General features: G+C 35.6%; 1 protein-coding gene across 2 annotated transcripts in view; it reads right to left on the bottom strand.

Moving 5' to 3' along the window:
- The window catches only part of USP8 (ubiquitin specific peptidase 8), a 67,849-nt gene extending 55,341 nt beyond the window's left edge, over positions 1 to 12,508 (bottom strand). The window contains exon 1 of one of the 2 annotated variants that reach the window (XM_001369991.5): positions 12,171 to 12,508. The gene's annotated coding sequence lies outside the window, so the exon portion shown is untranslated. The remainder of the gene's footprint in view (positions 1 to 12,170) is intronic. The other variant, XM_007479938.3, reaches the window with a different exon arrangement.
- Positions 12,509 to 12,852: the final 344 nt, after the last annotated feature.

Genomic DNA, 12,852 nt, shown 5'->3' with positions numbered 1-12,852 from the left:
AATTCTTAAAACTATGCATGTGAATCTTTGATTCTATATATCACATGAATTATTTTTATGCAATTAATCTTTTTTTTAATTTAAAGATATACAATGGGGGCATTCTAAATTACATTTTCCCCAAAACATATGCAAACTTGATTTTTAAAACTATACACACTTAATCTCAATAAGAGGGAAAAAAAATCAACATCCTATATACCATATAACCAGAACTACTTAAGTTTTATGTGTCCACAAACTAGTAACAGTGACTTTCATTCTTATTTGTTAGTTTACATGTTTTATACAATTGTAGAAAATGTACAGTTAAAAATTTTCCCCTCACTTTGCATTAATATGTTCTTCCAACATTATTTCCTTTATTTGTCCTTTTTAATGGCATAATAGCATTCTCCTATCCAGATTTACCAATATTTGTTAAAAGTTAGTATTAATAATTTTATTTACAAAAAGATTTTGGGGGGTTTGTTTTAGGCTCAATAATGGGAATCATTGGCCATAGGGAATAAAGTTTTCTAATTCTTATTGTGTGCTGCCAGATTGTTCTCTAACAAAAATACATCAATTAGTTGAACTAGCAATTCAACAATGCATTAGTTTCTTCCCAGCCCCATTAACATTCAGTTTGGTTATTTTTAATTGTTGTTGTTGGGGCTGCTGGGTAATTCAGTGGAGTGAGAGCCAGGTCTAGGGATGGGAGGTCCTGGGTTCAAATCTAGCCACTGACATTTCCTAACTGTGTGACCCTGGGCAAGTCACTTAACCCCCCATTGTCGAGCCCTCACCACTCTTCTGCCTTAGAACCAGTACCTAGTATTGATTCTAAGACAGAAGGTAAGGGTTTTTTAAATATACACATATTTTTGATTATTGTTGGTAATTAGATGCATGTTTCCTAATAAGGGTCACTGAAGTGCCTTTCTTGGATTATTAAAGATGTGAAACAATTCTTCAGGTGATGATACATGTGTTTTTTTTCTTTGCAATTTTCAACATCCTTCTAACCATAGGGGATTCAGTATCCACGTTTGTTTGAATTTTTTAAGAGTCTGGATGTTAAGGTTTTTATCAGTAATATTATCCTCCCCATTAGTTTCCAAGTCTGTCATTTGTCTTATTTGGCTTACAGTTTTTTGTGAATAATTCTTTTTTTTAATAAAACTGAATCCATCTACTTTGTTTCTAATAGTTTAATTTCTGTGAAAGATTTTTAAAGTATCTTTTCTTCACAGTTGAGAATTTTCTTTATAAAATGCTGTGTAATTTATTAATAATGCTGTAATATTTATCAAACTGCCCCATTTAGATTTTAAAATAATATAAACATCTGTAAGGTAGAGAAATAACATGTACTGGTGTTATGAGAAAACCAAGATTTAAATCTCAGCTCTAATAAATTCTATGATATATTTCCAACCTCTCTTAATTCTAGTCTTTCTTTTAATTATTTCCTATTTATCCTGTAAATAGCTGGCTTGTATATAATTGTTTATCTCCCCATTAGACTGTAAATTCCTTGAAATATGGGACTATATTTTGGTTCTTTTTTATCTCCACAGTACTGGGAACCTAATAGGCACTTAATAAATATTTAATGATTATTACTATATGCATGTTGTGTGATCCCAGCAAGTTAATTCGTTTCTTTAAACCTAGGTTTTCTCATCCATAAAATGGGTTTATTGATAAGAGGAAAGAAATAACTAAAAACCCTAAAAGACTATTTAGTTGAAGGAACTTCAAGCATTACCATCTGCCTTTCCATTCTGCTCTAAAGAACATCCACGTTAATCATTAATCCAGTTGCTACATACTCCAGATAACTGGGCCATCTTTGTTGCCCTCTAAGGATCATTGGCTTTTCCATATCCCCTAAAACTGAACTCTCCAATATGTGTTCTTTTTTTCAAATTAGAATGTCAATTCCTTGAAAGCAGACTGTCTCACTTTTCTATTTGCTTCCCTAAGATCTGTCTATTCTTGCTTGCCTATAAATGGACATCATTTTTTAATCTGCCCTACTGAAATATTTTTTTGATAAAGCACCAGATAGCCATTTAAGTACCACATTTTATACTCTGGCAGGGTATCTGGACTACCCCTTTATCCAACTGAGAGCTTTTTTGTAAAAACAACTCTCTTGTTATTCTTGCCTACTTATTTTTCTATGTCAAATTGATTCTACAAAATACCCCAATGGTCTTCAGGTTGATATGGCACATGAATCTATACATTAATTTGAATGCATTATTAGTATTCTAACAATATTTTGTCAATTATCCAATAGTTCAGTTCTTCCTTCATTGCTTCCAGAAGAGCAATTTGCCACAGCAGTTCTTCAGGGAGAATATTAGCAAGCAAACACAAAAGCCTAAGGATCTAATTTCTAGCAAGTATGGAGAACAGGGGAATTTGTACCAATAAAATGCTGTTTTTATTTCTCCTTTTACCAAGTACCTGCTAAAGAGCAACCTGTTTTACCTCCTGGAAGAAAGCAAAGGAATATGAGGAAAGTTTTTCTACTTCTCGGGGTATTAGGGAAAAGTAAATATTCTTTTTAAAATAGAAGGTATTATGTACAAACACAGAATGGGCAGAAGGGAACCAACTGGTGTCTGGCGGTTCAAGAGTAGAAGAATATGACACACACAAACACAGAAGGGTAAAACATACATAATGCTTAGCACAAAAAAAAACAGATCTGAGGGGCTTCCTGATAAGGGGAGAGCTGGGTCCTCTGAGAGAAAGCAATTGCTGTTTTACTAAATGATCCCTAGAATGACAGCACCTGTGACTTGATAATTTCTTAAGAGTCAGAGAAAGAAAATTTAAAATATTGGTGGTTGGTACTTTCCTGCTAAGAAACTCCATTTGTTATAACAACGATAGAGTTGCTTTCTTTAAAGGACATGTTCAAAAGACATGAAAGGAGACCTAGCAAGATTTGTCACAATAATGCCTACTGTCCACTTCCCATTTCTAGTGATTCACTTGGATACAAATTATATTAGATTACAGAAGGAAGGAAAACATTCCTAAAGTTTACAAAGTCATGGACAAGAAACTGTAGTCCCTGGGAACACATTGGGACCCATCAAAGGCAAACACTTTAGAAAAGAAATTGAAAAGCAAAAGATGGTTGAGAAGATAAATGAAAATGGTATTTAGATTTTAGAGCCATAGCTGAAAATATAAATTACAGACTCTTTGAGAGAATAAATAGTTCATTGCTAAAATTTTTCTTAATCTCTTTTGGCTTTTGCTGTGAACACTCCTTTCTCAGGCCTAATTCTTAGTTTTTTTTCCTCTCTTCTTTGTTAAATCCACTTTATAGAACATTAAACAAAAAAAACTCTAGGCTTATTTCAATTGTTCTTACAGTTTTCATAATTTCTGTTCTCATCTTAAAAACTACACATATATATTTCCTACTTTCCTTCAATTCACCTATTCTTCTTTTATTGAAGCCTTTTGTTTTTATATTTTGTATTTCCAAATGTAATTTGTTGCTTTTCTAATTTCATCAAATATGGTTTCATAATTCTTTTACAGCTGTATATACACAGGTTTGTTAAAAGCATAGTTAAAATTTAAATCCAAGTCCTTAATTTTAATAGACTGCTAGATTTGAAATAAAAAATTTATATATTTAAATTTATTTTCTATAGGCAGATATTATATAACTTTTAAAATCTACTCCATAACTTTTTCCCCCTTATAGGAGAACTGAATACATAATGTTACCATTGTTAGACTGGAATTATGATCATGGGGGGAGGGGGGGTCTGAGGGACTGTTCTGTTAATTGTATTGTTGGATGGGAATATAAATTTCCCTTATTTCATGATAATGACTTCTATATCTTAACTAACAAAATTCTTTTTTTATGTGGCAAGTCTATTAATTTCCTTAAAACATAATTTCCCTTTGACAAAAAAGTTTTCTTTTGCAATCACCAAATCTTCCTATTCCATCTTTCTGTTGCTAATCTGAAATTCTTTTTATGAGTACATACATTTTAAGAATTCTTTTTGACTCTAAAACAAATCTAACTTTAATATATGCCAACACAAGTACATTTAGGAAGATAGGTAGGAATGCCAGCAATTTCTGAAGTACCTACTTCCAGTCAGCCACTGTCAAAGTTCATTCCACCACAGCAAGGGAAATCCCTAGACAATTTAAATGTTCTGCAGTTGCAATATTATAGCACTGAAGAAACAACACTAGATTTGAGACTCAGTGGCACTATTCCATCCACTATCCATTTTTACCAAATTTTTATTCCACATAGGCCACACAGAAGACTATTCAGAGCCATTAGACATATGCTTGAGTATAACTAGGTGTTATCTGACCTTTATTTCTATGAGGGGGGAAAAAATTTATAACTTAATGACAATTAGGTTTCTTGGCAGAAGAAAGGTAACAATTTGAAGCTTACAATATAGTTAGAAAATAGTTACAAACTGAGAATATCCTTAAATATTCTACTTTTGTTGGTTGATAACTAAAGATTTGGATTAGTAAAACATAAAAAAGTTAAAACTTGTGTTTAGGTCACTTAGCTTAATGAATTTAAACAATAATTTGTACTAAATTCCAAATTTGAATAAATTTATATTTTTTGCCCTCCATTAATGGCTAAGAGCAATTCTAAACAAATAATACTTCTTCAGATTATTATTTGAGTCCTTTAAACGACAATGTATTCTTCTATTTCTATGGTTGTTTAGCATGATTATATTTTTAAAGCTGAGCTGACAAGTAATGTTACTTGGTGCTAAAATTTATTTTAGGCATTGCTGAAGGTGAAGTTGCATTTAAAATAATTGCACTAATTTCTGCAGGAAGTCAAAGCACAAGGTAAAAGGTGTTTGATGAAAAGCGTAAGTATAAAAAAGGATATAAACAGGACTTTAAATGCTAGTGAAGTTTATAGCACTTCAGAGTTCAGCTAGTTGAACACTTTTGACTAGGCATCTCCTTTCCAACATCTCTAACAGATGTTCATCCAGCCTTTGCTTGGGGAGCTCTAATTACTTCTGTTATTCTAAAGAGACATCTAGTACTTCTTTTAAAGGATCTCAAATTCATTTATGGATAGCATTGGAATCCAACAGGTACATTCAGTAATTTGTCCTGCTATATCTAGGTATTATTTAAATATTAAAATAGCTTGACTAATTGAAATAGGGAAAGAATAGCTGATTGAACCCTTAATTTCCTGTAAGAAAAATACCTTAACCAACAATACTTTTGAGGAAAATATGGAGAAGAAACCTCTAACTCAATTTCAATACAGATTTTTTTGTCTATTGGGCAGTTTGTTACACAATACCATAAAGACAAACAACTCCAAAAGACTTAGGAACTTGATGCATACAATGACCAACACAATTTGAGAGGAATAATAATGAAACAAGTTCACCTCTTCTGCATAAAGAGGCAAGGAACTCAAAAGTATGGATTAAGACTTTTTTTTTTCTGGATAAGGTCAATGTGAGAATTTGTTTTGCTTGATTATATGTATGTTTTTGTTAAAAATAAAAAACACACATTTACCTTCCATTTTAGAATCAATACCATGTATTGGTTCCAAGGCAAAGAGTGGTAAGGGTTAAGCAGTGGGAGTTAAGTGACTTGCCCAGGGTCACATAGCTAGGAAGTGTCTGAGGCCACATTTGAACCCAGGTCCTCTCGTCTCTAGACCTGGCTCTCAATCCACTGAGCCACCCAGCTGCTCCTTGACTATATCTATTTGTAATAGGCTTGTTTTCCTACTTTCTCAATGGGAACAGGGTAAATGGGGATCATGTTAACAAAAAAAAATGAAAAAAAAATCTGAATTTTAAAAAACTAAATTAAATTTTAAAAAATGTTCCAAATCACTTAATAGCAAGAAAAATGCAAATTAAAACACCTCCAAGCTTTAGCTTTGTACAATGCAAATGAGAAAAGATGAAAAAAGATGGAAACAGTAAATGATGGAGAGGGGATGAGTGAAAACAAGTTCCCCTGGGCCCTGCTAATACAGTTGTGAAGTAGACTAACCATTTTGGATTTAAATTTGGAATTATGCCAGAAAAATGATAAAATTGTTTATACACTTGGACCCTGAGGACCCATCATCACTGGGCATATATACCAAGTTAGTCAAAGACAGACATAAAGGTCCAATATACTCATAGTAACATTCTTCAAGTGTCAGGGAACTGAAAACAAATTGGGTGCCCATTGACTGGAGAACTGGCTAAAAAAACTATAGGAATGTGATTCATGGGAAAAGAATATAATCTCCTACTTATATAGCTGTGAAAAGCTATACCTTGAAACATTAAGTCTAGGAGACCCTAAAAATCTCCATTGGGAAAATTATAGCATATAATAATTTACATTTATATAGTACTTTAAGATTTACAAAGGACTTCATATATCTCATTTGATACTTTTAACAACCATTTAGGAGAAAAATCTCTGGATATTATGATCATTCTGTACATAAGGAAACCAGTTATATAAGAGGCTAAGTGACCTTCCAACAGTCCAGAGTCAAGATTTAAAGTCAGTTCTCTCAAAAAAATTCTTTTCTAAATAAGACTGGATCTTCCTATCTCTTCCAGGCTGGAAGTACAGTAGTGATTCAAGGGTCAGATTCCACTCTTCATTGGCATGGAAGCTTTGATCTATTCTATTTCTTGCCTGTGCCAGTTCATTACTCCTTAGACAACTTGGTGGTCTCCCAATCCCAGGGGCTCACCATACTGAATGAACTTAGTGTGCACACCAATCTGGTTTTAGCTCATAGAACCTCAGAGCTCTGGAGCTCAAGGTTATCTGCCAACCCCAAATTCTCTCGTATTTGGCATTATAAATCACAACTCTCCTGAGTTTCAGTCCAATATCCTTTCCATTACACTATGCTGCCAATCAATATTTGAACTATACCAATATTTGTCTTTGTATATCCAGTACCTATGAGCAAAGAAGAATTTTAATAACTCAAAAGAAATGTGAGATGTATAAATTTAGAGACATCTCCATCCTACATGTTCATTAGGACTATTTGTGACCAGCCTGTAGTAGTCTTCTGAGCTAGTATTTGTCTTATCAACCACAGATGAATATACTGTACATTGACACTGACATCATGATGTCACTTTACTCCTGAGTAGGAAGAACAACCATCTTCTAAGATAATACATTGTGCTAAACACTGGAAGCAATTAAATACTTTCAGAATGAAGTTATATGTATTAAGGTATAAAAGAAACTTGATCTCCTCAGGAATATGTCAATGTAGAGAACTATCTTGAATACAGGCTATATGCCAGCTGTTCTGGTAGACAGATATATGATATGGTCCTCAGGGAACTTGAAATCTAGTTAAAAAAATCAAACTAATATCTAGTTAAAACCAAACTAATAGCCATAGGACAGCGAGAATAATGAAGAGTTTAGCTACATAGAGCTTAAAGAAGAATCAAGAATTCAGAGAAAATAGAAATCAGTGTGGGCTAGAACAGTTAGATAAGGCTTCATTCTATACATGTCCCCCTGGTCTGTCCACCATCCCTCACTCTCTAAGGTCTTTCCCTGCCTTTGAAAGTTCTCTCCAAGGTCAATTTCAAAGCTATCTCCTCTAATATTTTCCTGATTCTGAAGGTTTATTGCCTGATCCAGTTTCCTTAAAATACTTATTTCCTATATTAACTTGCTTTCCTTATATTATATATCCTGTCTTTCCTAGACTCTATGCCACTTGGTGGTACAAATCATGTTTCATATTTCTTTAACTCCTCAGTGACATGTATATTAGTAGTTATTCTAATGTCTAATGATAATGAAATGGGACTTGAAAATACTCTCAAGGAATGCATAGGACTTAAGCAGAGAACAGAAGAAACATGAGCAAAAGCAACATTAGAAATTAATATCATTTATGGATGTAATGTCTTCATCAATTCAGTATTTATGTAATTTCTATGGTGAGATAGGTTCAGGCAGAAATATGAATAAGGCAGTTTCTACCTGTAATGAGCTTATAACCTAGTTGGCAGGCAGGGGTGGGGTGGAAGTTTGTGCAATACAAAGTCAAATGTAACTGCTACAGAAGAGACAAAAAGTGCTACAGTAGCAGAGAGAAGAGATTATCTAGCTGAAAGAAGAGGGTACAGAGAAAGGTTCATCTATGATTTAACAGGTTTTGAAGGATGAGTAGGATTTCAGCTCTTGGAAAGAAGAGTCCTAGGCAGATTGAATAATCATAGGAACAGAGGTAGAAAAGAATATGAGGTATCTGACACAATAATTTTTTTGTGGCCATACTGAATGTGATATAAGGAAATACTCAAGTAGAGAAGGTCTTTAGGAGATATAAACAAAGGCAAAGTAAAAGGTCTAGGCTAGAGATGTAGATTTTGCTGGTCATCTGCACAGGGGCAAAACTCTGAGTTTATTAAGTAATCTCTAAGCAAAGGTCTTTAACTAAAAAAGGGCTCCTAGAGCTTTGTTCTAAGGCAAATAAAACTCAAAGATCATAAAATTTAACATTTCCTCAACTGCTTAAAATAAGAGTTTAGCACCTCGTTAGCAAAAATAATTCAAATAAGAAGCTATCGGATCAATGTTGCAATTCCTGTTAATCAACACCTATCTATAAACTACTATAATAACTCTCCAATCAGTTGACTTTGTCTTAAAGAATCACAAAGTTAACAAGAGTACTCTTAAAGCTGCTTCCCTTGCCCCCAGGATGTGAGGAAAGAAAGAAAGAGTGAGAGAAGGGGGAAAAAAAGCAAGAGACATAGCCTGAGAGGGGGAGAGGAGAGGGGAAAGATAGAGGGGGGAGGGGGAATGGAGAGAGAGGGGAGAGAGGAGAGAGGAGAGAGGAGAGAGGAGAGAGGAGAGAGAGAGAGAGAGAGAGAGAGAGAGAGAGAGAGAGAGAGAGAGAGAGAGAGAGAGAGAGAGAGAGAGAGAGAGAGAGAGAGAGAGAGAGCGCACACAAATCTTGGCAGTAAACTCCAGTTAGGAGGATGGAAAAAGAAAAGCACTAAGTACAGGCCATAGAATACTCAGAAAAGCAGGAGGAAACCCAGGAAAGTACAGTGTTACAGAAGCTAAGGGAAGTGAGGTCAAAGAGTAAGAGAACTGAGAAAAGGACACTGAATTCCCTAAGGAGGCCACTGGTATCAATTTTTATATCAGTACAATGGAAAGGACCTAAACTAGGTTAAAAAGGGAATTGCTGACTAGAAAATAGAGCTACTTGGTATAGACCCACTTGTTTTTAACAATCTTCATAGTTTGGTGGACTTGAAAAAGAACTTATGTAATAGCCTATAAAATATCCACTCCTGGCGTTTTTGACATAAAAGCACAAATTGGTCAGCATATTGTGTCTATAATGAGGAACTAGGTCTAGAAATAAAAAAGAACTGTTGGTCTCAAGTGCAGGGGTCTGCCCACATGACCTCTGTTCAAAAGTGCTGGGTAGTTGTTCATTTATGCACTTGACAGCTTTCAGCAATGACTATGTAAGCAATCTGACTCAATTTTTTGAAGTATTTTATAAAGGAAGTTTGAACATGAAAACTTTTAACATGTATCCAAATTCATAATTTGATTAACCTTAAAGAAAATATTTAAGCACAATTCTGGGGGGTTGGGAGAGAAGGAATCAGGAGAAAATCTGTGATTTTATTCCTTTATGCAACTCCAAGTAAGTAAATCCCATCATTAATGCAAATCAGCACCTGCTAGATATATTTAGAGAACTGCCTGGGACACTGCATGGTTAAATAACTTGCTCAAAGACAAGCAGGTCTTGAATCCAGGTCTCTTCCTGACTTAGTTCAGCTTTTATCTACTACTTTAGGGCTGACTTAAACTTATAAAATGTGTTTACTAAGTCTAACTCCTACCAAAAATTTTATTTGTGAGGAAATTTTAAAAGTCCACCAAATACGAAGATTTAAAAGAATATACTAGGGATTTGGCTTATACAACTTTTTGTAAAAGATGCAATGTCATTAAACTCCAGTTTCAATTTGCTCTGAAATTGGTACTAATCATGTAAATTATGAACAATTCATTTTATTAAATTCAAGAGCAATGTGCCCATATCACTATTAGAAAGATTTAGAAAACTTAGTTTTTTTAAGTGATAATTTGTAAATTAAATTAGGTGTCTATAACAACAATAGTGATACCTAGTTGCCTGAAATGAGAGTTGGCAATAACCAGTTGACTATTGACTGGATATTTCTATACTAGTGGAAAATGAACCACATCAGATTAGATAAAGTATTTTTTGTACATACTGCACAAAATATCCAGTTGAAGAGTAGGCAATATAAATAAAACCCATTATTATCATCAAGATGTTCTTTTCCATGGCAATAATCTTAGGCATGAAACTATCCAGTAACTTTAATTTCTAATGTGACTAGATGATCTCAAAATTGAAATAAGATACTCTACAGCTAATATGAACAATAATATCCTTGGAAAAAGAAAAAAAAAGCTTTCTCTCTTTTGTGTTAAGGAACTAAAAGTTAAGAAACTTAAAAGTTAAGAAATAGTTCTATCACCTTACATCACTAAATTTTCATTAATCTTGTTACAGCAGTATGGAATAACTTACATTCATTAACTAATAATATTAAGTTTAAATTATGGCTAAAAAATAAACGAGCAAGAAATTTTAAATATCTTGTTCTGCATCTAAAACACAAAAATAAGCCCAAGTCACAAAAAATGCTCTTCAGAAAAACCTATACATTGAAAGATGTTTCCTTAATTGTGTTTATAGTCTTAATGGCAATGCCTTTCCATATCTCCATCAATATTTTTGCTTCTGTAGAAGTTTAGTATTTATTATATTAAAATATTATATAATATAGCACAATGCTAACACAATTTTTTGTGAAAAATGTAATAAATATAAATATTATTTGAAGTGATAAGTGAAGCCTTCTCTTCCCATGTCAAGTTGTATACCTAGCCTTTAGATAGTAAAAATAATGTCCTTTTAGAAAAGACACGCAATATTATCCCTTTCTAGTTGTATGATCCCTTAAAGAAGTAATTATGTAAAATTACCTTAAAATCTTTTTTTCCATAGTAAGGTACTCTAATTAAATTTGTAAGTTACACAATTTGTAACATATATTCAAATGTGTCCTAATGAGACAATTCACATTTCCAGAAATTATTACTAACAAGATTGGCATCACCTCCTGTTGAACAAAATATTTTCATTTTATCAATTTGTGTGTAACTACCGGAAACAAAGAACCTCGGATAGCTTTCACAGAAAAAGAAAATCTAGTTATTTGGCAAAATTCACCAATAAGTCTAGCATATTAACGTTTACTCAACAACTATCATTTGACACTTTTAAATGGCTGCAGTATGATAGTCACAAAAACTAAGGATGCCTGCAGAACCTGAAGAGTGGCATCCTTTACTTATGTAGTGGCATTTATCCAAGACTTTCAGAGCTTTTTACAAACATTAAATACCTCAATCTCTGCAAGAACTACCGGAGGTAGAAAAATGTCTTGTTAGTGGTTAAGTGACTTGTTCAAGGTCAGAGAATGAATCGGAGAGAAAAAATAAACTTAATGTCTGGTCTCTTGTTCTGCAGCTTTACTCTTAAAAACATACCACCACAATACGGGGTTCTGGGTAATGTTTAACTAAAAAGATGGGGGAATGACCTGACTCTAACAACTCTGTGGCAAAGGCATAATTAGGAATGGATGGGGTGTCATATGTGGTACCCACAATTATAAATCTAAAGATCACAGGTAAACAAAGATAGGGTTCCAATTCTCCAATTTCTCTGTCCCTTCCGAGGTATTTGGATTAAGTCAAACGGGATGGTTTGTTAATGAAACCTCTAAAAGAGAGGCTAAGGCCTGTGCTTGCGGACAAGCAGGCAGAAGGGGGTTACGGATGGCTCTCCGAGTCAGAGCCAGGGAAGCAGCTGTATACTGGGCCGTCTTCTTCCCACGAACCCGAAGCCATGACAGTTCGCACCGAATCCTCTGAGCTTCCCCTTCGTGGGCAGCGGGAAAAGCTCCGAGGAATGCCGCCCGTGCCTCCCTCCCAGTCAGTCCGGCTCCAAGGTGTCCCCGCCCCGCCCTCCTCGTCTCCCTCACCACGGGGACCTCCCGGACCGGGTTCGTCTTCAGGGCGACGACGGACAAAGTGGGCGTCAATCTGGACGGCTTTCTTAGGTCAGGAGACCCGTGACCTCGACCCGCGCTTACCCTGGGGTAGGAAGGGAGGACACGCTTCACCAGCGCCTTTTCGTTCGCCAAAGGCCCTTCTCCCGGGGACTCGCGGAATCAGCCATCGTCGTCCAGGCGGAAGCGAGCCCGGCTCATCCCCTTTTTCCCAAACTGCACCGCGACGCGTCGCGTCGATAAACGTCATCCTAAGGGGCGGGGCTCCCGCTTGGGCTCTTCTCTCTGCACAGGATCTGGAGAGGAGCCTTCAGGAAGGAGGCGGGAGGGCCGCGGGAGAGCCCGGCCAGAGAGGGCGTACCTGCCCCCACCCCCACCCCCACCCCTTGCAGGCGCGTTAGCGCGCTCCAAGCCCTGCGAGTTTCGGGAGCGAGCCCTCCTCGGTGATGTCAGTGTGTGTCTCGCGCCTCGCCCTCTTGTGTCACGGGAGTATACCTTTCTTCCCTCTTTCCCAGGAGCTCCTCTGCGGGTTACAGCGAGAAAGCCTGAGCTTCCTTCCCCCAGCCCCGAATTTCTTTTTGGTTAGCTCAGTGAGAAAGGACCTTCAACTCAGTTCAGTTCAACTTAACAAACATTTATCAGGAAAGCAAAAACA

Source organism: Monodelphis domestica, chromosome 1 (genome assembly GCF_027887165.1).
Source record: "Monodelphis domestica isolate mMonDom1 chromosome 1, mMonDom1.pri, whole genome shotgun sequence".
NCBI lineage: Eukaryota > Metazoa > Chordata > Mammalia > Didelphimorphia > Didelphidae > Monodelphis > Monodelphis domestica.
This window is presented reverse-complemented; position numbering and strand designations above follow the sequence as displayed.